At 35.8% G+C, this 26,352-nt stretch overlaps 1 long non-coding RNA gene across 1 annotated transcript; it reads left to right on the plus strand.

Moving 5' to 3' along the window:
• The first annotated feature begins 466 nt into the window (after positions 1–466).
• Positions 467–26,352, plus strand: LOC140614469 (uncharacterized). Its single transcript, XR_012015320.1, has 3 exons — positions 467–818; positions 21,719–21,769; positions 25,861–26,352. It is a non-coding gene; the product is annotated as an uncharacterized lncRNA (long non-coding RNA).

The following is a 26,352-nucleotide window of genomic DNA, read 5'->3' on the forward strand; positions in this document are numbered from 1 at the left end:
TAGCAAGAATTTTGTTCAGTTTTACACCATTACAAATATTTTTTTTTTTGCCAAGATGATTCAACTTGAAGATCCAAGAACACAGAAAATTTGATTTCCACTTCCATACCACTTATGCATCCTGAAGTTAATCATTGTCTTCTAACTTGAGATGCACACTTCCTTACAGTTGATCCCTTTAATAATTTTATCATGTTCCTTTTATCTGACAACCTTGGCAATTGTGATCATAGCCCATGTCATCAAAATTGTTACATGGAGTTACTAAGTCCAGGAGGCCACATGACATTGTGTAATGAATCTGATGAGAATGATGCTCCTTAGATTGTGCAAAGTGGTGGCACTGATATTTAGAATGTATAGAAGCAAATAGCTCTTGCAGTAGACTGGATCTTTGTGTCCTCAGATTCATACCTTGAAACCCTGACCCCCAATGTGGTGGTAGAGCCATTATGAATGGAGTTACTGCCCAAAGTTCTCCCTTTCACTCTGTGAAGACACAATGAGAAGATGGCCATCTGTGAACCAGGAGAAAATTCCTTATCAGACACCAAATCTGCCAACAACTTGATCTTGGACTTCCAGAACTGTGAAACAGTTGTTTATAAGCCACCTAGTCTGTGGTATTGCATTAGAGAAGCTGAGTGGACTGAGATAGCTCCCCTTAAATGGAACAAATTATTGTTCCAAGTTCCACAAAATCCCTCGGAAACATTCTAAAACACATCACCTTTTCCAATGGTGAATCATTTTTGAACTTCACAGCACATTTTCTCTTTGATTGAAAACATGGATTTTTGAAAAAAGCTTAATTAAAGGTAAAATGTTTTCATAACCAAGTAAGAGCGTGTGATATTTAAACTATAAAGATTCCTGTTTAAAAGTAATTGTTGACTTGTTTCCAAGGCTGCGAGGGGAATAAAGAAGAAATTTAAATGGCAGGCTTGAGGAAAGAGGTCAGATGTTGCCACAGGCAAATGGAACGTGAAGTTAAAAAGCTTCCGTGCTACGCTGAACTCCAAAGCTGTTGTTTTTGAGAGGGTTCTAAAGTTGGCAATCAAACTTCTCCCATTCTTAAATGAAAAACAGTGAATTTAATGTAATGCTCTTAAAAGTAGTAAATATACTCAAGTGGATGTTTTGGCTACTTTAGAGCTGGATAATCTGATCACAAAACCCAGGAAGAAAAAGGAAAATGCATCTGGGAAATGTTTTTTCAAAATGAGGACTTGGCTCTCTTCACACATATTTCCTTTAGCTTCATCACACAAAGCTACAGCTATTCAAGATATTTTGAAAATTTTCCCCTATTGGCCAATGAATTTTCCCATTTCCCACACATGTTCATATGTTTGTGTATCCTCCATTGGTTGAATCTCAACTTCATGGTTTTATGCAGTTGGCTAAACCTCTCTAAAACAAAACTATCTCCAAGACATAATGTTTTATAGGATGAATTTGACAGGTCTGCCACATAAACCTCTGAAAAGGGAGAGAAAACACATTTTGTGTGTATGTTTTCATTATCTTAATGATATTAGAGCTTCTACTTGCTGGTCAAGTTCAGGAGATCATTGCAATCTATCTAGTATCTACTAAATTGTGTCTATGTATTAGTGAAGATAAAGATCTCAACAGCCCTTAACATCCATCATTCTACAACATAGCTGTTCATCCACATTTTTTTATGAACTTTGGCTCTAAGTGTAAAAGCAAATATAAAGCTCTAAATTGCTGTGAAAGAGCAAAAAATGCTAATGATTGTCCTCAGGATTAGTGAAACTCTCTTTCTCCTCCTGTATAATTCATAATCAATGCCTCTGACCTTAACATTCTTTAAAAAAGAAAATGCAACTTTCTTGCCTCTTCTTGCTTTCAGGTTCAAATACAATATAATGTTCTTCACATGGAATAAGACCTTTTATGATTTGGTTCTAATTTTTTTTTGCCCAGGTTTCTGAAACTATGAGAGAATAGATTTCAGCCTAATAAGCAAGTGAACTTCAACAGCATTATCCAAAGATAGAACTGGTTCTTATCACAGATAATGATTTCACTCTCCGTGAACAACCACTTGGGTATACTGTTCCAGATGTGATGGGTATATAAATGGAAAAAAACATAGTAGTTAATGAATGCTCAGACTTCCAAGGTTCAAATCACAATTTTACTCACTAGTTTCATGCACTTAGGCACATTACTTTTGTTAAAGATTTATTTATTTATCTGAAGGAGAGGGAGAGAGTGAGAGAGCAAACGCAAGTTGGGGGAAGGGCAGAAGGTGAGAATCTGAGGCAGACACTCACTGAGTGTGGTGCCCCATGCAGAGCTCAATCTCATGACTGGTGAGATCATGACCTGAGCTGAAATTCCAAGTCAGACCCTTAACCAACTGAGCCACTCAGGCACATTAGACATATTACTTTTCTGTATTTATCACCATCATACCTACTTCATAAAATTATGTGAAGGTCAAATAAGATATTATACATAAATGAGTAATCATATAATTTATCTTCAAAACTGAGTTACTTTTCAGAGTGAAGAGAGGATTATAAATAATTTTTTCAAGATAACAGGTGTTCTACCATAGGAATTTTATAAAGAAAACATTTAAGAAATTACCTGACACAAATGATAAAGAGATTTTAGATCTTATTATTGTTGTGATATTACTATTGTTTTAGTTGTTGTCATGAAAGAGATGACCCTTAAGGTTTCTTCCCAACTCTGAGATTCTAAGGTTTGCTAATAAATAGCTGTCATTTGCTAGCCCTGGTGAATCCATTACTGAACAGTGCATTTCAAGAAGGAGCTGAGAGAGGGAGAGGTAGATGGTAAATGTGAAGAAATATGTTTATTTCCAGAATCAATGTGCTTTGTTTTCAGTGCACCAGCTAAGCATAAAATGGAGAATACTTCTGTCAAATCTGTGGAGGAAACTGCTTTATCACATTGGCAACTTTTTTCCTTCTTATCAACTTTGGATTGTAAAAGACAAGTAAATTGAGTTGATGTTCTCTGTTATGACTTGTACTGACATGATTGATATGAAGCAACCTTCATATTGCATAGGAGGAGGAAAATAATGGCACCTTGCAGCCAATGGAGGGTGTCTGGCACAGAGAAGCTCTCTAAATCTCTGCGGGGGTCCAGAAACATTTGTGTTCTCATTTCTCCTCAAGCTAAGAAGAAGAAGAGGAAAAAAAGATGAAGTCATTTTAAACATGGATACACTTTTACAAGATAGGATGTAGTAGAGGGAGTGTGCTAATGCTTTTTACTGTACTGTTGTTAAAGGATCACTTTCAAAAAAGGCAATATAATGACTCTCAGACAGGTATAAATTGAATGTGTATTAAAGATTTTATTTAATTCATTAATAAAATAAGGGGATCAGCATGTATCAAGCCAGTTCAAAGGCAAATCAAAAGAACAGGCATATGTGTAAATGAAGCTTATTGGAATGAATGTAAAAATGGAAGGAAAAATTGGCTTCTACAGTGGGAAAAGAAAGTCAAATGAACCTCTGAGAAACAAAGTGTACATGTCTATAGACATGAATTATTTAGCACTGCTATCAGTTATCTATAAGTAACAGTGCTAGTTGTGAGATAGCTCCCACAGAGTCAGTCCCATAACTCAAAAGTAAGCTCTAGAGTAAGAGTTGGCAAAGTATAGCTGAGGGCCAACCATCTGTTTAGTAAATAAAGTTTTATTGGAATACAACCATGCCTATTTGTTTATGTACTGCTTATGATGCTAAATGGCATAATTGAATAGATGCAACCTAATGGTCTCTAGCCTAACTAAAATGTTTACTGTTAGGTCCTTTAAGGAAACGTATGCTGACCCTTGCTATTGATAATGTCTAAGTTTCCATTAAAAAACAAATTTTCCTCTATATTGTGTAATGGTAAAATAAGAATTTGGGAACTAGATAAATCTGGATTCAAATCTTAACCCTATTGCTTAATGAATGCATTCTTTTAAACTTCTGGAATTTCAGTTACTGAATAAATATACAAACATTATTCTTTGTTAATTAAGTATGACAATACCTCTCTTGTATGGTTATCATGAGGGTGAACTGAAATAGTAGATATAAAGAGCTAGTAGAATTTTTCAATACAAAACATTATGGAGTTCAAAAAATGTGAATTTTTATTCATTATTTTCTATTAGAATTCATCCTTAGGGCCAAAACTAACTGTAAGCCAATAGCCTTAAATTACTGGGCTTCTCATCAAAAAAGAGCTGGCCATTCATGCTGCCTGAAATATTATCTGTCCACCATGTTATTGTTTGGGACAATAAAGTGCAGCCTAATATATCAATAAGCACAATGAATTGGGGATCAGAGATTAGAGACCCAGCCTGGTGAGTTTGGAAAACTCTCAAATCTCTCTAGTTGTCAATTACTTTATCTCTAAGTTAAAGTGTATAGCTAGAGGCAGAGAACTGCTGGGGTCTTCAAGGCTCTGAAATTCTGTGAAATGATGTCATAATATCCTCCTACCAATTAACAGCTGAGAGAGTGAAGTTTGGGGTAAAGAGGAAACATGACAGGAAATTATGGCCATAAAGAGAGCAGTTATTTTTTTCAGCATAATGCTATTGCTTTCTTATATTTTCTAGCAGATATTTCTTTAGGCAGAAAAAGATGTCTGAATTGTTTTATGTTACACATCCACTCTGCCTGTTAAAGAGTTAATAGAGTCCTGCACATAGTGGAACTTAATTAATAGCCAATGGAGATGGAAATAATTCTTTAATGATTATTATCATTAACTGTTCCTCATAACATCCCTGGGAAGCAATGTCAGTATAATTGTCTTAGTTTTACAGGTGAGAAATCTGAAACCCAGAGAAGGTGGAGCCACATGGCTAAAGTCACACAGTTAGTAATTAGCAGAGCTGGGAATAGAATTCAGCATTCCAAGTCCTGGGATTTTTTTCAAACAAAATTATAACCACAGCCTGCCAATGGACTAGGAGCCTTGGGGAAAGACATTCCTCTGAAAAGACCGGAGGTTTTACATTGCTACCCAAAAGCACTGAGCAGGGTGGGCTCCTGAGGAGCCATTTATTTCTTACACATTAGTATATTATCTCAATCCTTATGATGATTTTTATATTAAAAATGTCCTTAAGTTTCCAGACACCTTGTTAACATGGCTTTGTAATTCTTGGATAAAATGTCTAAGCTTGAAGTCATGCCCTAGCAATGAGGTTAGTGAATTTAAAACTGCTGATTAAAAATGTAGGTGGCATATAAATCATGATTTATTTCATTCACTTATCCAACAAATATTTATTGAGTGGCAACTACCTATCAAGCACTGATCTAGACATTAAGAATATAGCCACAAAACAAAGTCCTCTGTTAATGGACATTTCAGTCTGGTGAGAAAATAAGAAAATGTATTATATAAAATTAGTATTAACAAATATAATGGAGAATCAGAAAATCAGCTTAGGAAATGAGAATAGGCAGTATTCAGGGAGTTTGCTATTTTTATTTTTATTTTATTTATTTTGGGGAGGGTGGTAGAGAGTTTGCAGTTTTTATATACAAATGTCAGGGAAGTCCTTTCTGGGGAGGTAACATTTGAGAAGAAGCCTAAATAAAGTTAGAGGCCCGGCTGGAAAAAAAAAGTAGCTGGAAGACTTAGTGTGCCCCAAAGCCTGGAGCTACCACATGCTTGGCAGGTTTATGGAATAGCAACCAAGCTAGTAGGGATGGAGCATGCTTAGTAAGGAGTAGCGTCAGAAGATCATGTTGTAGAGGAAGCTGTTGGCTCCAAGGCCAGGATAAGAACCTTGAATTTTATTCTCATTGAGGAGGGAATGCATTGGAAGGTTTGAGGCAGAGCACTACCATGCTGTAATTTATATACTATATTTCCATTCCAATGGCACTGTAGAGAATGGACCATAGTGAGTATAACTGAGAGAAGAGACAGTTCAGACAGCATTGCAGTAGCTGAGGTGAGAAATCGTAGGGTTTGGTTGTTGTAGATGTGATGGATCAAGTTTGGAGATTGGATCTATTTTGAAGATGAAGACAACTTATTTTCTAATAGATTGGATGCAGAGTATAAAGAATAAAAGGGTCAATGAGTCGGGTGATTCCAAGTTTTTTGGCCTTAGTACCTAAGCGGTGATATAATTTATTGAGCTAGAGAACACAAATGGGGAAAAAAATGGGGAAGGATGTAAAATTTTAATTTTGGACAAATTAAACTTGAGATGTTTACTTGAAACTTAAGAGAAGCTATTCAGTAGACAGTAGGATTTGTGAGTGTTTATATCAGAGAAGTTGAAACTTCACATATTTTTGGAGAAATTTGTATGTAGATATTTAAAACCACAGATCTGGTCAAGTTCACACCTAGATATTAGCCCTGGGGTACTGCAATATTTAGATGTTTGGAAGTAAAGAAAGATCCTAATAGTAAACTAAGTAGAAGGAAAAGCTAGGTGAGTATGGGATCTCAAGGAACAGGTAAAGAGTATTTCAAAAGCAAGCATGATTACCTTTGTCAAATGCCACTAAGAAACTGGATTTAAAAAGGACTGATTGAAAAAAAAAAAAAAGGACTGATAAGTGACTGTTGAACTGGGTAATGTGGACTTTGGTGGTGAGGTCCTTGGTGACTTGAACCAAAATGGTTTTAGTAGAGAGGTAGGAATGAAAGCCTTCTCAGAGAGTATTCAAGAGCGAGTTAGAAGACAGATATTGGAAAAAGATGCAAAAAAAATTATTTTTAGATAGCCTAAAGAAAAGATTAGAGAAATGGGACAGTGATTGGATAGTGATGAATAAATAATTTTTTAATGTATGAGATAGCACATCATGTTTGAAGGCTGTTGGGAATAATGTAATGAAGAAGGGCTGTCAGGCAAGGGGACAAGGGATTGACAGGGGTGACAGGCAGTAAAAATGTATATTGCTCACAGATTAAAAGTTCTTGTCAGCTTAAAATTCATTGGATACATGTTACTGGAAAGAGTAAGTTGGAACTGTGAGAGGTAAGACAGTGGGATGCTTGACTTTGAGGTCCTGTTAATAGACGAGATCCAAGGGCTGAGAAAAATGAGGATATTGCTTCCTTGTATGTTGACAATTCATTGATCCTAAGAAGACAAGTGTTAATTCTGTTTTCTGTTGTCATAATGAACATGCAGAAAAAAGTATGTAGAATAAAACCTAAATATAACTATAATTTTTTTCCTATTTAGAAGTTGTTTATGCTCATTGTATTTATGCAATAGAGAGAGAGAGAAGAGAAGGTGTAACTGTAAAGGCTGTATGTAGGCTCCAGGACACAGGTGGGTAAATGAGTTCAGGATTATACAAATTAATCTGTTCCTTCTGTTAAATGGAAGGTGGAGTATATGTCAATAGAGGCAAATTGGTAAACTTGGAAAAAGCATGAAAATATGGCAGTTATTTTCTGATTGCATTTTTTTCTCTGTGAAATGAGTAGCAAGAGCTCCAAAGAAGGGAGAGCAAATTGGGTGGGGAAATGGAGGAGGATTGCTAGGCAGCCCTGAGGGCCTACTTGAAGTTTGTGGTCATAAATTTAAAGTGAGACCAGCTAGCACATTTATGTGTACTACAATATTAGGGTTTTCTGTCGAAATAAAAATTTTTTATTGAATTTCCACTTCATCTTTTCTTGTTTACTGCCACCCAACATAATATCTTCAGGCAATGAGGAAAGGATTTTATTTACATGAAAATTCGACGATAAAATTAGGCAGCCCACATCCACTCTTCCTTCTGGAAGCAAATAGACTGTACTTAAACTAATTTCTTTGTTTCAGTTGAAGAGTTTTTCAGATACATTGCTTCTTCTAGAGATACCCATGTTAGCAGACTTTCATTTTGTGTTTTGAGAAGAAATACTGTTTTATATTATATGTCATAATGTTCATTATGTAAAATGTAAGAGTCAGTTAAAAATATAAGAAAATAAAAATCAGTGTTCCTATCCACCACTGATAATCACTAGTAATGTTTTAGTTTATTTATTTTTTGGACTGTCTAGATAAATAGATTTATTTCTCTTCCAATGGGACCACACTTTAAAAAGTTTTATTATCTACTTTTTAAAATGTAATAATATATATTCTAAATGCCTTTCAATGTCATTCTTCTAGCATATCATTTTTAATGGATTCTTTTGTGTGCACAGTTTCTTAATAGAACTGACAAATTGTAAAGTTCAATGGAAGGGGGAAAGTGTAAGAATACTTAAGAATATTTTGAAAAAAAAAGAAAATAGCAACAAAAACGTGCATATTTTATAACTTAGCAATACTATTTCTATGATATATATTTTATAGAAATGTTAGCACTTTCGCAAAATGACATTTGTATAGAGGAACTTACTGAAGCGTTGTTTCTAATAATTCACATTTAGAAATCACTCAAATGTTTTTCAATAGGTGAACAGGTAAATGATGACATATTTAATTTAAAAATAAGGATTCCAAGACATATCATCCAGTGGGAAAAATCATCAAATAATAGATACGATACTTTTTTATGAAAATGAAATAAAAAACCTTTCTATACTTAAGTGCATATAAATGAAGGTCCATTGGCTATATATCAAATCAATAGCAATACTTATCTCTGGGACAAGAAATAATGTTCTTGGAGAAGGACAAATAGAGCAATTATGTGAGAAATTTTTGCATTTTTACTCTGTATATTTGTACAGAGTATGAACTGGTACAGATTGGTTTACTTTTTAATATTGAAAATGTGGCTATGCATTATTTATTATTATTTATGTATATATTTTTTATAAATATTATACATTTCATAAAGCACCAAAATAAAAGTATTAAAAGCAGACGTTATTAGTAAATTTTTGGAGCTTGTTATAGCTAACTTTATCTGAAATATGTATGTTTGTGGATGGGAGCAGTTGAGGTTTCCTTAAATAAATGGATTAACATCTGTTAGACAAAAATATCAGAGATGCAGGAAGCAGGATATGTGAAAGCTCACAGGTCAGAAGGCATATTTGAGGAACAGAACAAATGTATGGCTACAGCATAGAGATCAATGAAAAGAATGACATAGGGTAAGGATGGTGAGATTAGCAGAATTAAGATCCTGAGGGGTGTTGTAATCCATGCTGGGATTTGGAGATTATATTAGCAATAATTAAAGAGTTCTTAACTTCAAGAGTGATGTAATCAGCTTTACATTTCAAGAATCTCAGATGTGCTTGAAAATGGAGACTGGGTTGAAGGAGAATATATCTGAATAAAAAAGATATATTAAAAAATAGTGGTCCAAGTGACAAGACAGTAAATTGAGCAAGTATTGTAGCACTGAGTGTAGACAATGGGATCAAGTCAAAGAATATTAATGAAGGGGAATTTACAGGAATTGCTGATAGGCTGGACATTAAGGGAGGACAAAAAGTCAAGCTTTATGCTTTAAAAAAGGGACATTTATAAAACAAACACATGGGAAGGTTGAAAGTAAAATAATGAAAAAGTATAAATCAAGCAAGTACCAAGCATCTAGATATTTAAGAACTTCTATAAATCAATAGGAAAAAAAAAGACATTTTACTTATATGTTTATTTTTCCAGCTTTATTGAGATACTATTTGACATATGAAATGTGACTTTAAGGTGTACAATGTGATAATTAGACACGTGTATATACTACAAAAACGATTACTACAACAAAGTTAGTTAACACCTCCATCTGTTCACATAATTAAAATTGCTTTTGTGGAAAAAGCATGTAAGATCTTTCGGACAACTTTCAAGTATATAATTACTTATTGTTAATCATAGTCATTATACTGTACATTAAATCTCCAGAACTTATTTATCTTATATAGGAAGTTTGTACTCTTTGACCAGCATTTCTCTATTTCCCCCATCCTCTATTCCTTGACAACCCCCATTCTACTCTGTTTTTTCTATGAATTCGGCGTTTATGTATACATAAAGTTTATATATAAACTGTTTCTCTTATCATAATGCCCTTAAGATACATCTATGTTGTTACAAAAGGCAGGATTTCCTTCTTTATTTAAATGGCTGAGTAATAATCCTCTGTGTGTTTCATGCCCTGGTTTCTTTACACATTCATCCTTCGGTGGACATGTAGGTGGTTCCCATGTTTTGACTATTGTGAATAATGTGACAATGAACATGGGAGTGAAGATATCTTTTCCAGATAGTGATTTCATTTAACTTTGGGTATATTTCATGTACCTAGTGACCATTTAGATGTCTTCGGGAAAATATCTATTCAAGTCCTCTGACTATTTTTTAATCAGATTGGGTTTTGTTGTTGTTGCTCTTGTTTTGCTATTGAGTTTTATGAGCTCCTTATATATGTTGGATATTAACTATTTATCAGATATATGCTTTGCCAGTATTTCCTACATTCATGGGTTGCCTTTTCATTTTGCTGATTGTTCCTTTTGCTTTGCTGAAGCTTTTTAATTTGATGAAGTTCTACTTGTTTTTTTTTTTTTTTTTTTTTTTTTTTACTAATGTTGCTTATGTTTTGGGGCATATCCAAATAAAAATTGCCAAGACCACTATCAAGGAGCTTTTTTTAACCTACGTTTTCATCTAATACTGTTATAGTTTGGGATCTTACATTTAAGACTTTTTTTTTTTTTTTTTCATTTAAGACTTTAATTTTGAGTTGTCTGAGTGGTATTAGATAGAGGTCTAATTTCACTTTTTTGCATGTTAATATCCAGTTTTCTCACCACCATTTATTTGAAAAGACTATCCTTTCCCCATTCAGTATTCTTGGCACCTTCATCAAATATTTATTTGTTGACCATTTATCTGTGAGTTTACTTCTGGACTCTGAATTCCATTTAATAGATCTATGTCAGGTTTTATACCAGTGCCATACTGTTTTGATCACTATAACTTTGCAATAAATTTGAAATAAGGAATTGAGATGCTTGTAACTTTGTTCTTCCTTCTTATGACTCCTTTGGCTATTCAGGTTTTTTGTGGTTCTATACAAACTTCAGGATTATTTTTTTTCTATTTCTGTGAAAATACCATTCGAATTTTGATAGGGATTGCACTGAATATGTAGATTACCTTGGGTGGTATGGACATTTTAATAATACTGATTATTCTGATCTAGGAACATGAGATATCTTTCTAATTATCTGTGTCTCCTTCAATTCCTTTCATCAATATCTTGTTATTTTTAGTATACAGATATTTTACTTCTTTGGTTAAATTTATTCCTAAGTGGGATCCCTGGGTGGCGCAGTGGTTTGGCGCCTGCCTTTGGCCCAGGGCGTGATCCTGGAGACCCAGGATCGAATCCCACATCAGGCTCCCGGTGCATGGAGCCTGCTTCTCCCTCTGCCTGTGTCTCTGCCTCTCTCTCTCTCTGTGACTATCATAAAAAAAAAATAAATAAATATTTAAAAAAAATATTCCTAAGTATATTATTATTTGTGATATTATCATAAATGAATTGGTCTTTTTATTTTTCTCAGCTCATTGTTAGTGTACAGAACCAATTTTTGTATATTGATTTTATATCCTGTAATTTTGTTGAATTTATTTATTACTACTAACGTATGTATGTGGGCTTTCCTATATAAAAGATAATATCATCTGAAAACAGACAATTTTAATTATTCCCTTCCAATTTGGATGCCTTTTATTTCTTTATCTTGACTATACCAGCTAGGACTTTGAGTACTACATTGAATAAGAGTGGTGAAAGTGGCATCCTTGTCTTATTGCTGGTATTACAGGAAAAGCTTTCAAACTTTCACCGTTGAGTATCATGTTAGCTATAGATTTGTTATGCATGGACTGTATTCTTAAGTGTGCTTCGTCTACATCAAAATTCTTGAGTTTTTATAATAAAATGATATTGAATTTTTTTCAACTGCTTTTTTCTGCATCTATTGAGATGATCATATCATTTTTCTCTTACAATCTATTAATTAAATTTAATCACATTTAATGATTTGCTTATGTGGAACCATCCCTACAACCCAGGGATAAATCACACTTGACCATGGTGTGTGATCTTTTAATGTGCTATTGAATTTGGTTTGCTGGTATTTTGTCGAGAATTTTTGCATAATCATCAGCGATATTGGCCTTTAGTTTTCTTATAGTGTCCTAGTCTGGTTTTGGCATCAGGATAACATTGGTCTCATAAAATAAGTTTAGGAGTATTGCTTCATCTTCAATTTTTTTTTTTCAATTTCATTTCTTCAAACGTTAGTTTCAGGAGGATTGCTGTTAATTCTTCTTCAAATATTTAGCAAGATTTACCAGTGAAACCATCTGCTTCTGGGATTTTTTTTTCCCCCTGGGGAATTTTTGATTACTGATTTAATCTCCATTTTAGTAACTAGCCTGATCATTTTCATGATTCAGTCTTGGTAGATGGTATTTTTTAAGGATTTATCCATTCCTTCCATTATCCAATTTGTTGTGTTATAATCAATAACAGTTTTTTATGATCCTCTGATTTTGTGGTGTCAATTATAATGTCTTCTCTTTCATTTCTGATTTTGAGTCTTTTTTATTCTTAGTCTAGTTAAAGGTTTGTCAACAATCTTTTCACAAAACCATCTCTATTTTCACTGAACTTTTCCATTACTTTTCTGGTCTCTGTTTCATTTACTTTTGCTCTTTGTTTATTTCCTTCCTTCTGCTAAATTTGGGTTTAGTTACTAAATTTAGGCATAATGTTCGGTTGCTTATTTGAGATCTTCATCATTTTCTTAAGGTAGAAGTTTATCACTATAAAAATTCCCTCTTAGAACTGCTTTTGCTGCATCTTTTATGTTTTATATGCTTTGTTTTCATTTTTATCTCAAGATTAAAAAATTTTTTGAGTGAAAGGGAATTAAGGGAAAGGAGAGAAAATGAATGAAAATATTAGTGAGGGTGATAAAACATGAGAGACACCTAACTCTGGGAAATGAACAAGGGGTAGTGGAAGAGGAGGTGGGTGGGGGGTTGGGGTGACTGGGTGATGGGCACTGAGGGGGGCACTTGGAGGGATGAGCACTGGCTGTTATGCTATATGTTGGAAAATTGAACTCCAATAAAAAATTAAAAAAAAATAAAGCACATAACTGTTTTCAAATTTAAATAAATAAATAAATAAATAAATAAATAAATAAATAAATAAATAAATTTTGGGTTTTTTTTTATCTATTGGTTATTCAATAACATATTGTTTAATCTCCATATCCTGGAGGATGTTTCATGTCTACTTGAAAAAAAAATTGTATTCAGATACTTTGGAGATGAAATGTTCTATATTTGCTAGATCAATTTTGCATAAAGTATACTTCAAATTCAATGTTTGTTTATTGATTTTTTGCTAATCTCTGCATTGCTGGAATTGAGATATTGAAAGCTTTCCAACTACTGTTGTGTTGTTGTCTATATTTCCCTCCAGATCTTTGAGTATTTTCTTATATTTTTTAGATGTTCCAATAATCAATGCATATTTATTTACAATTGTTATATATTCTTGATGAATTGACCCAATTTTCATTATATAATGACCTTATTTGTCTCTTGTTACAGTTTTTGTCTTCTGTTTGCCTGAACATATAGCTATCCCTGCGTTCTATTAGTTTCCATTTGCACAGAATATTTTTTACCATCTCTTCACTTTCAATTTGTGTGTGTCCTTGTAGTTGAAGTCTTTTGTTGATTGGCATTGTTGTTGATCATATTGGCATATGATTGGGTCTTGTTGTTTAATCCATTCAGCCACTTCATGCCTTTTGATAGGAGAATGTATTCCATTTACATCTAAAGTAATTATTAATAGGTAAGGACTTACTAATGCCATCTTAATTTTTTTGGCTGTTTTGTAGTTCCATTGTTCCTTTCTTCCTTTTTGCTGTTTTTCTTTACGTATTGATCCTTTTCATATAGTGGTATTCTTTGATTCTCTTCTCTTTATTTTTTCTGTATCTATTTTAGGTTTTTGTATTCTGGTTACCATGATTCTTATATAAAAAACCCCATACATGTAACTGAATTTTAGGCTGTTAACTTGCCAGGTTGGGCCAAAGGCCTATGGTAGTGAGCCTAGCTGGGATCTGGATCCACAGGGGCTGATTTTGAGCTTGTTGCCCCAGGAACCACCCAGGGATGATGCCAAGGTAGGCCAAGGGCCTGAGTTCATGGTGACCAACTAGGAACCTGGTGTCATAGAAGTCATCTCGGGCCATGGAAGCCACCTAGGACCAATGGAGCCAGCAGATTACTGGGTAATCCAGAGGCCTAAATCCACTGGGAACTACCTAGAACCACAGGAGTTGGCCTGGTGCTGGAGCATTCATGGGGGAGGAGGTCTATGATGAAATTAGGTACTCATTTCACTCTTTCTCCCATAGGGAGAATGTCTCCACGTGTAGGTCTGCTCAGGCTTAGTGGAAGTGTGATGGGAGTACTGTAAATCCATTTTTCCTACTTTCCTCTTTGTGTCTTCTTATTTCTGTACTTGATTTAGGTGTTGTAATCTCTCATGGGAATTCTTAACCTTTGTAATGGCATTTTCATGCAGATAATTGTTCAAATTGATTATTTTGGGAGGGAATGTCCACTAAAATTCTTTTACCACCATTTGCAGACATCACTATCCCCAAAAGACCAACTTAAAAGTGGGCAGAAGGCTTGAATACATGTTGCAGAATGTGGGCAATGGACAGTATGTTCTGGATAGGATCCAAGAGCTCATCTGGTTTTGTGGCAGTCAGCTGCCTAAGAGAGTGTAACCCCATTCTTCCATCTGGAAGGACTGGATATACACATCTCCCTGGAAGTTCAGTAGCTTCCTTCATCTTAAAGTGGGTTTTTCTTTTTCCAAAATCAGCATCACCGGAGATGAGGAACAACTACTTAATATTCTTATTGATGCAGATTTGGCTCAGGTATGGACAGTAGTGAAGCAAAAAGTATCTTATTACCACCTCTCTTTTGTAAAACAGTAATTGTATCAAGAGATGAAATCTTCATTTGACATGAAGCAACCTTCCTAACACCCCAGTGATTAATTAGTGTTAAATTAATGGTGATGCAGCCAAGAGTCTGACGTTTGGTTATATGGTAGTTTTGTTTTTCAGTGTACCAAGAGTTTTTACTTTTACTTATGCTTCATCAGAATAAAATTGGAGGTTGGAAGCTTCATGGCCCATTAGCAAGATTCTATTTTTCACTTTCATTCTAATATGAAATGTAGAAAATAAAGATCTCTTAGAGCAGGTAAGATGTATTTCTCTATTTTGGGGGATGACAAAAAGAACAATTTGGCATAAGCACAGTAGGGATGACTTGACTAACCATTGTAGAGACTTCCTTGCTTGTCTTACACATAACATTGAAACAGGCTACTGAAAGAGATTGGCATAGCCCCATCTTTAAAATCTTTGAGAAGTGAAAAGGAGATAACATGATATCATACTACTTTAAAGGTAAAAAAAATAATTCCATGAAACACCAAGCCAAGAAAAGGAGGGGAGAGAACACTTTTTCTTAGGCCTTTGAGTTAAATTGAGCTGTTTTAAGTCTTTCTAGAAAAGGATTACCTCCTACGTGGAAACAATTCCAAGCCCGTTTTGCTCTTCAAATGACTGAAGGGAACAGTGGATAAAGAGAATATTCCATATCAGCTCTGAACTTTAATGCCTTCCATCATGAGTGGGAAAGCTCCAAACTTTAGCAACATGGTTTACATGTTGTCATTTCTAATGACTGAGTAATATTCCATTGTATATTTAATTTAATGGCATGACTAACTCATCAATAATCTTCTTTAGGTCTAGAGTGAATAAGGAAGAGAAATAAGGTTTTTCCTGCTCTACCTCACAAATTTTGAGAAGTGGTTTCTGTTCTGTCTTTCATAAAATTGCTTAAAATAGTGTTGTGAATTTTTTGGGTTTTGTTTTGTTTTTAACATAAAGCTCTGTAGAATTGACTCAGAGGTCTCATTGTAGAAGGAAAGGATAGGAATGGGGCTCTATGCTTCAACACTGGCCTTTTTTTAAAAAAATAGCTTTATCGAGATATAATTTATATACAAGTCACTCATTTATTTAAAGCATACAATTTCATGATTTTTAGCATATTCACAGATATGTGCAACTATTACCACAGTCAATTTTATAATATTTTCATCTTAGAAGAAACTCTGAATTCTCTACCTAGTACTCTAACACCTCACTTGTCACCCCAGTTTTAGAGAACCACTAAACTACTTTCTTTCTCTACAGATTTTTCTTTTATGGAAATTTCTTATGAATGGAATCACATAATTGTTAGTCTTTTGTGATTGGCTTCTTTCATTTAGCTTAATGTTTTCACATGTTGTAACATGTATCCATATTTCATTTCTTTTTATACCTGAAAATTATTTCATTGTAAGCTTTTTTAAAACATGTATTTATAATCAAATTTTTATTTGAAATAAATACATTTTTATGCTATACTAAATTTAAATAAATATATTTGTTCTATATTAAAAATAATAACTTCTATACTAGTGACATGAAGATTTCTAAGTCTGCTCCATATCAGTTATTCTTTGAATCTCTATCTTTTCTATAACCAGCAATTCCCACTGAGTATTCTTTTTTTTGTATATATATATTTTTATTGGAGTTCAATATGCCAACATACAGCATAACACCCAGAGCTCATCCCATCAAGTGCCTACCTCAGTGCCCATCGCCCAGTCATCCCATCCCCCCGCCCACCTCCCTTTCCACTATCCCTTATTCGTTTCCCAGAGTTAGGAGTCTTTCATGTTCTATCACCCTCTCTGATATTTGCCTCTCATTTTCACTCCTTTCCCCTTTATTCTCTTTCACTATTTTTTATATTCCCCAAATGAATGAGACCCTATAATGTTTGTCCTTTTCCGGTTGACTGACTTCACTCACCATAATAGCCTCCAGTTCCATCCACATCGAAGCAAATGGTGGTATTTGTCATTTCTAATGGCTGAGTAATATTCCATTGTATATATAGACCACATCTTTATCCATTCACCTTTTGATGGATACTGAAGCTCCTTCCACAGTTTGGCTATTGTGGACATTGCTGCTATAAACATTGCAGTGCAGGTGTTCCAGTGTTTCACTGCATCTGTATCTTTGGGGTAATACCCACCAGTGCAATTGCTGGGTCGTAAGGCAGTTCCCTTTTTAACTCTTTGAGGAACCTCCACACAGTTTTCCAGAGTGGCTGTACCAGTTCACATTCCCACCAACAGTGCAAGAGGGTTCCCCTTTCTCACATCCTCTCCAATATGTGTTGTTTTCTGTCTTGCTAATTTTCACCATTCTCACTGGTGTGAGGTGGTATCTCATTGTGGTTTTGATTTGTATTTCCCTGATGGCAAGTGATACGGAGCATTTTCTCATGTGCTTGTTGGCCATGTGTATGTCTTCCTCTGTGAAATTTCTGTTCATGTATTTTGCCCATTTAATGATTGGATTGTTTGTTTCTTTGCTGTTGAGTTTAATAAGTTCTTTATAGATCTTGGATACTAGCCCTTTATCTGATATGTCATTTGCAAATATCTTCTCCCATTCTGTAGGTCGTCTTTTAGTTTTGTTGACTGTTTCTTTGGCTGTGTAGAAGCTTTTTATCTTAAGTCCCAATAGTTCATTTTTGCTTTTGTTTCCCTTGCCTTCATAGATGTATCTTGTGAGAAGTTGCTGTGGCCAAGTTCAAAAAGGGTGTTGCCTGTGTTCTCCTCTAGGATTTTGATGGATTCTTGTCTCCTATTTAGATCTTTCATCCATTTTGAGTTTCTCTTTGGGTATGGTGTAAGAGAATGGTCCAGTTTCATTCTTCTGCATGTGGCTGTCCAATTTTCCCAGCACCATTTATTGAAGAGACTGTCCTTTTTCCAGTGGATAGTCTTTCCTGCTTTGTCGAATATTAGTTGACCATAGAGTTGAGGGCCTTCTTCTGGGTTCTCTCTTCTGTTCCATTGATCTATGTATCTGTTTTTGTGCCAGTACCACACTGTCTTGATGATCACAACTTTGTAGTACAACCTGAAATTCGGCATTGTGATGCCCCCAAATCTGGTTTTCTTTTTCAATATTCCCCTGGCTATTCGGGGTCTTTTCTGATTCCACACAAATCTTAAGATGATTTGTTCCAACTCTCTGAAGAAAGTCTATGATATTTTAATAGGGATTGCATGAAATGTGTAAATTGCCCTGGGTAGCATTGACATTTTCACAATATTAATTCTTCCAATCCATGAGCATGGAATATCTTTCCGTCTCTTTGTGTCTTCCTCAATTTCTTTCAGAAGTGTTCTGTAGTTTTTAGAGTATAGATCCTTTACCACTCTGATTAGGTTTCTTCCTAGGAATATTATGGTTTTGGGTGCAATTGTAAATGGGATTGACTCCTTAATTTCTCTTTCTTCAGTCTCATTGTTAATGTATAGAAATACTACTGATTTCTGGGCATTGATTTTGTGTCCTGCCACACTGCTGAATTGCTGTATGAGTTCTAGAAAACTTGGAGTGGAGTCTTTGGGTTTTCTATGTACAGTATCATGTCATCTGCGAAGAAGGAGAATTTGACTTCTTCTTTGCCAATTTGAATGCCTTTTATTTCTTTTTGTTGCCTGATTGCTGAGGCTAGGACTTCTAGTACTAGGTTAATAGCCACACTGAGTATTCTTGATAAGTGAGTGATCCCAACTCCCTTTACTTATAGTAAAACTAAAGATAAATTGAATTAATGTGTGATCACCTTTACTAATATGTTTATTTTAAAGATAACTGCCTGATCAACTCTCCCTTTTTAACAAAATACAATATTCAGAATCTACTGATATGCCACATCTCTTGAAAACCTCCAGATGAGGTCATGGATTTGAATCCTGATACCATCGAGTTCTATCTTTGGGACCTTTGGCAAGATGTTTACCTATTCTAAGCTTTAGGTTTTTAAATCTATGCAATAAAGTAATATTTGTATCTCAGTACTTTTTTTTGGAGACAGTTAATAAGAAAATGAATGTGAATTTAAGGCATGGTTCATGGCTTACTGAATGTTATGAAGCATTTAATAAATAAGTTGTCATTATTTATATTGTTATGATCACTTGAATCCCAATATGTAGCACAGTGCTTATTACATATTAATTGCCCCCCCCCAATATTTGTCTAATAAAGTAATAGATGAATTAAGGAGCATCTCAAGACTAGAGTCCCTAAACCCTCCTGCACTGTTGGTGGGAATGTGAGTGCAGCCACTCTGGAAAACTGTGTGGAGGTTCCTCAAAGAGTTAAAAATAGACCTGCCCTACAACCCAGCAATTACACTGCTGAGGATTTACCCCAAAGATACAGATGCAATGAAACTCCAGGACACCTGCACCCAATGTTTATAGCAGCAATGTCCACAATAGCCAAACTGTGGAAGGAGCCTTGGTGTCCATCGAAAGATGAATGGATAAAGAAGATGTGGTTTATGTATACAATGAAATATTCCTCAGCCATTAGAAATGTCAAATACCCACCATTTGCTTCGACGTGGATGGAACTGGAGGGTATTATGCTGAGTGAAATAAGTCAATTGGAGAAGGACAAACATTATAGGGTCTCATTCATTTGGGGAATATAAAAATAGTGAAAGGGAATAAAGGGGAAAGGAGAAAAAATGAGTGGGAAATATCAGAAAGGGAGACATAACATGAGAGACTCTTAACTCTGGGAAACGAACCTAGGGTTGGTGGAAGGGGAGGTGGGCAGGGGGTGGGGGTGACTGGGTGACGGGCACTGAGGGGGGCACTTGAGGGGATGAGCACTGGGTGTTATTCTATATGTTGGCAAATTGAACACCAATAAAAAATAAATTTATATATAACAAAAAGACTAGGGTCCCTATATTGTATATTTCATTTTGCCAACCTGTACTTCACAACAGAGTTGTCTGCTTTGTGTGAGTAATTTGGGGAAGCCACTGAGGGAAGTTCTTCTCATGACAAAAGTTACTACTAATGGGGGGGGGATGTGTTAATTTCTGTCTGGAACCTCTCATTGTCATCTCAAGGAGAAGAGTAGATATTAGGATGTTTCATTTCTGTTGATAAACAGTGATGATATTACATCCCCTGCACTCTCTCCCAAGGTAAAATGACATCAGAATCCTTGTAAGCATTTCTTCTAGAACCACCTGGCATTGATTTTTTTTTAAGCTGTCCTTCCTGAGGACTCAGCAAATTTACAAAGTGAAGGAAGCAATAATTCTCTGGCCAAGAAAACTGCTGAAGTAAAGCCACATGTTTTTCTATACACATTGGTATAACAGAGAGCCAGCCTGACACAAATGCTGATCACCCCCCTCCCCATGCTTGAAAGTGTTAGTTTCTGAGGAGTGGAGAGCCTGGGACTCAATCTCTGTGTTTTGTTGCTCTTAAGTTCCTATGGGTATATGTGTTCCATTTGATTTTCAAAGTAGTAGGCTACCTTGATTTAAGATAGGGTAAAATCAGAATTGTCTTTTAGGAATAAATAACAATTTATTGAAGGCTTGTTCTTTCTCTGCACATTTTTTGGATACATAAAAAAACATAAAGTGGGACCTCTTCAAAGTATAGTAACAGAAAGATGACACAGTTCTTCCCTTTCCTCTGAATTCCTAAATCTAAGCAATTTGAGAGGTTAGGTGGATATTTCTTGAGTATACATTTGAGTGAAACTTTGGGATTTTATAAGGACAATAAATGAAGGAGAGAATAAAATTGCAGAAGGAAGTTCTTAACTAATCATAGCTCTCTCTCATTTTGTCTTTTCAGTGTCTATCTTCCTATGGGCCATCAGCTCTCCTTCTGGAACTGATGCTGTCTCCATTCTGCCTGATTGCGTTCATTACTCTCCCTGGGTAGAATGGGGACATATCCCTACTAAATTTGGCCAAATAAACTTGTTTTCTAAAAGGAATGTGTTAAGGAAAAGAAAAGATGAGAAATAAAAAAAAAACTAAATTAAATTAATCACTTGCCTGAAAGAATAGAGAAAATGTGAAACATGGAGGAAAGGGAGACTGTGGAGAGAGATTCATGGTGCTCAGTGCAGCCATAGATTGGCTTCAGAGGCATACAATACAGCCCTTACTTTATTTGTATTTACTTTAAACGTCTGTACTTATCTCAAAACTGTGTTTGCCTTGGGCTATCAATAAGCCCCTTGCAGAGTCCTTTTTTTTTTTTTTTTTTTTTTAACACGTGTGGCTTTTATGAGTGTTACCATCTTTAGAGCCTCTATGCTATATGTGGTCCTTCTCGGTTGGCCTTGCTTAAATCCTGGATTCATTACATTCTAATTGTGTGGTCTCTCTAGATCACAATTCTATCAAACATAGTATGTTGAAATTCTAAAACCTAACTTGGAGGGCTGTTATAAGTATTGTTGGTATCATCTTCATAGTTCTGAGTAGAGAGTCTTGCACAATGTAGAAGCTCAGGAAAATGGCAGATATTTTTGTTATTACCACAGCTGTTTGTCAACATCTACCTCTTATGGTTAAGCTTTGACACTTACTAGAATGTTTTGAGTTTTCAGCTTCCAATTTTCAAAGCATAGGTGATGGACAAATTATGAATCATTTCTATATCATTTCTGGTTTTTGTATATTTCTAATGATAGTACTTCTGTTGCTTTAGGCACCCCATGAAAACTTCTATAAAGGTTCTTCAACAGAGGTGAAGTGCAAGGTAGGCATTTAAATTATTTTTCTCTGATAGCAGTGCTCAGCGTTTCTCATCTCAGAAGTGGTAGAATTAGCATTTACTTTGTGAGACTTGGCTGCTTATCAGAACTGGAAAGGAAAATAAACATGTAAAGAGTCAAAGTATATATAAATTTTGATCCCCTATTCCAGCCTTAATTGTCTAATAGTGAATTGTCAACCCACATTTAAATTTCACTTTTCTGTATTCCACTGGCATTGACTTAAATAATGAGCAATGTAATAAGCCATGTGTCACACTATATTACTTTTTAAAATAAGATTTTATTTATTTTTAGAGAGAGAGAAATCAAGAGGGAGGAGAAGAGGGAGAGGGACAAGAAGACTCTGCACTGAGCCCCACACAGGGCTTAATCCCAGGACCCCAAGATCATGACCTGAGCTGAAACCAAGAATCAGTAATCAACTATTACTTTTAGTTGGGCATCAGCTAGGCTAGGCTTGAGCAGTAGTGAACAGGGCCAGAGGACAAAACCCAGAAGACTTGTGATTTCAAGAATGAAGCCGAAGGTTAAGCCAAACAGTAAGTCTAGCACCATGTTAACAGATTGAAGCCACTAATTTGAGCAAAGCAGTGCATCAGTGGGACTGGGATCAAGAGAATGAAAGCAGTTCCTAGGGAGAAGACATTAATAGAGAAACAGTGTATTTAATATAGAAGGCAGGTTGCTGAAAAGACCGTGAGTCCAGGCTCAAACCAGCATTTAGTCTTTCCTCTTCCTGGGTATATAATTATAAGCAAGCCCCTTCACTCCTATAAATCGCATTTTCCTCACATATAAAATAGGAATGGTATTTATCTTACCTACCTTCCAAGATTCTACTGATACCAACAGTAATGAAGTGTTTGATAACAACTGAGCACTATATATATTATAAGGTAATCTGAGGATTATGTGCCATATGCAGATCTATTTTGTTTGGCCAACATATGGCATCCAACCCATAGGTTACAGACAATATGGATTTCCTTGAAAAACTGAAAGATTTGGAGCCTCTGGGCCAGTGTTACCGTATAACAACAATAGGCTGGGCATTTGGGTTTGTAACCTATAAGGAGAGATTCATGTCTTTCCTCTGCTCAGGATCCAGACCTGACAGTGCAGGATATGATTAATCAGGGCTCAAGGCTCAGGAAGCAGCTCTCCACACCTGGCAGAGCCTGACAAAATCTTCGCAATCAGATTAACAAAGCAGTGATATGATGTCCTGTCAGTGGGGGCATGGACATGGAACATCATTATGCAGAACAATTTATTATCATAGCCGACCTTGTCCTGGGCTTTTGACTGCATATTGATGTGGCACAGCTCACTGAAGATGCATGGATAAATGTGACTAAGATATTGTGAGAGCAATTGGTATCAGCTAGAAAGCTAGCTTTTTCCACCCCACACTCAATTTGAAGAAAAACACAGTTCTGGGGATACCATTTATTTTGCTATTTCTGAGTCCTTTCACCTCAACTTCAGCAAGATACAGGGGCTTCTTTTCTTTTTTCCTGAATAAACTTTTCGGTTCCTCCTTCAATTCTTTCTACTCTGGTACCTAGGAGGTCACTGGGGTGGGATAGTGGTGGAGTGGAACCTTTTTTTTTTTTTTTTTTTTTACGATAGCTATGCTCCTTTTCTTTTTTTTTGGAATAGTCCAGGATATACCTGTTTCCTCCAGAATCTTCTTTTTTTCAAAGCTGTTGTTCTCACTCAATAGGTGTTATGATGTCACTCACATTGTACCATGAGGGGTCACTTTCTTGCATCTACATGAGGCCCCTGCCCCCAAACACAAGTCTTCCCATGAATATTTATTGAAATATCCACCAAGAATTTTTTTAATGCAATAGAATCAGAATTTATTATTAAAAATATACAACAATGTTTGACATTTAAAACAATTCAGGACCACAAAAACACAAAAAGCAAAGTAAAAAAAAAATATTGGGCAATAATACAACATCTGGGATATAGACACAATGGAATACTAATCAGCCATCAAAAAGAATGAAATCTTGCCATTTGCAGCAACATGAATGGAACTAGAGGGTACCATACTAAATAAAATAAATCAGTCAGAGAAAGACAAATACCATATGATTTCACTCATATTCCACCAAGAATTTTAGACACAGCTTTAGTCATGTTCCACCTCTGCTATTTAATAAAAGGGGAGGCCCTTGTGTTATTTAATTCTTTTAAGTTTTAGTTTCTTCTTTCTTAAAATGGCCATTATAGGGAGAGAGGACAATAAGTCCTGTTTCATCTGGATACTTTTACAGTATTAAAGTGCAATGGATTTGGAATTGCACCCTGAGCCTATGACCAGCCTGTAATCCAGACTTAAGTGTACTTCACAGTGACCTTAGACTGGTGACCTTAGACTTGGGAGGCAGAAGGACACAAGAGGTCCTTAGAAACAGTGACCTTAGACTGGTGACCTTAGACATGGGAGGCAGAAGGACACTGACACCATCTGGAGTGAGCCACATTCTCCAAACTACATTTTATCAGGGGGTGCTCGCCTACTTAGCTATTTAGTCACCATCCTTGAGTGCATAGCTCCTTTATAGATACCAATTGCAATGGTGGGATCATAAAAATTAGTTTTATTCACAGAACAAAAATGCACCTTAACCAATGCAACAATGTTTATAAAACATACTCCTTGTCTTTGGGTAAAGATGTTGGTGTTACAGGTCAGGTTCCCCAGGCAGTCACTTGAAGAGAGGTTAGTGCATGGCAAATTTATTAGGGAATGCTCTTGAGAGCAATACTCCTAGATCAGAAAGGGGAGGAGGAAAGATGGGGCATAAGGAAAGCTTGGGCTGTGATGCAGTCTCAATTAAATTTTTAACCATCCTAATGGATGAAAATGACTGAGATAGCTATTCACTTTTTCTACATGCTGGGGATGAGAGTCAGACCTTTATACACTACACTGACCAATCAATCATTGGTTGTGGGAAGCCTCTAAGAAGGCTTTAACCTTCACAGAGGCAACTCTCTCTAGGACAGAACAGTTTGGGGTGGGGCCTGGGGTAGAGAAGCTGGGTAAATGATAGGTTTTGTGCTTTTTCTTGGTGGAGACATTTCCTCTTTCAAAATCACTCAGGTCTCTACATGTAACGCCTCCTTATTTTTGTATCATGTTTTATACTTCACAGATATTATCACCTATATCCCTCCTCTGTGACATTTTTTGAAGCCAGTGAAGCTGGTATCATTCCCATTTTAAAGAAAAAGGAACAGATTTTGAGACTCTTCCAATCATTCCATCCTTGTGTAGCCTTCAACAAATTATAATCTCTATAGGAAGCTTCCTTTTCAACAAAATGGAGGTGAAAATAACAGGTGATTTCTAATAACATAAGAAATGTTATGTTTCCAATGTTTCATCCCCAGTTTACAAGCTATGATTGTGTGCCTTGCACAGATGTATGTGTCTGCTAAGTGGAACATCTGTGTCCTGCTCAGGAGTCTGTAGACTCCTGCTCCAGGGCTCTCTCTATTGCCCGACACTGCTACAATGGGACAGGTCAATGATGGGACTATGCTCTGAGGCTGCAGAGAGGATAGCATGCAAATAAACTAAAATGCAAATCGAAAAAATATCCCCAGTGTGCAGGTGTCCTTAAAGTGTTTGGAATTGCATGAAATAACAAAGAGTAATATTGCCATGTTGTGTCCTGAAATATTCTCCCCTCTTCTAGATAAAATGACTCATGCTCCTGAAGTGGAATCACATGGAGCAAACTTAGCAAGATTCTAGGCAACATGCAGGCCTGTTTGTTTATTTTTTAGCCTTTTGTTGTCATGAGCTTTTTTCTACAGTGTACATGCTATTCTCTAAATTTAGTTTGTTCTGTTAGTGAAAGACAAAAGCTGTGACATCTGACTTGAGTGTTTGTCAGTCTCACATTACATTCCTAACCTCTGGATATTCCAGGTATGCTCTTTCCAACTGAGAGGGTTTGCAGAGCTACTCTACACCCATGGGTAGCATCTTTTTCCTCTATCCATGGGGGTGATGTTTAACCTACAAATTTTCTTGCAATTTCAGCCAGTATTTAGTGCCCAAGCAAATTACCTGAAAATGAGAGGCTGGAGCTGACCCAAGTCAGACCTCATCAGCATTCAGTAATACAGGTACAAGGTGAATAAAAGAAGAGGCAAGACATGTGGAAAAGGGTTCGATCAAAGAAGAGCAGTGAAGCAGAAAATAAGGACATTGCCAGGTTGCTTGGCCCCGATTTCATGTACCTTACAAGCTGTTTATTACAACAATGTGAAGTCTCCTGATCTACCTAAGTGTGCCTTTTCTTACACTATGGTTCTTCTATCTGGGGGAAACCTGGCTGTGTTGTACATCAGCCTTGGTTTTAGAGAAAGAAAATGAAATTATGCATTAGTTTGAAGGAGAGAATGCTCCCAGCTCCCTGATGTGAAAAAAAATGGAGTAAGGCAGGAAGCAAGAGCAAGTTCTGCTTTGCACTCTGCTTTTGTCCTTGACAACTGCTCTCAAAAGCTCAGACCATGAACTGCCCTCCTAGAT

This window comes from Canis lupus, chromosome 22 (genome assembly GCF_048164855.1).
Source record: "Canis lupus baileyi chromosome 22, mCanLup2.hap1, whole genome shotgun sequence".
Lineage (NCBI taxonomy): Eukaryota > Metazoa > Chordata > Mammalia > Carnivora > Canidae > Canis > Canis lupus.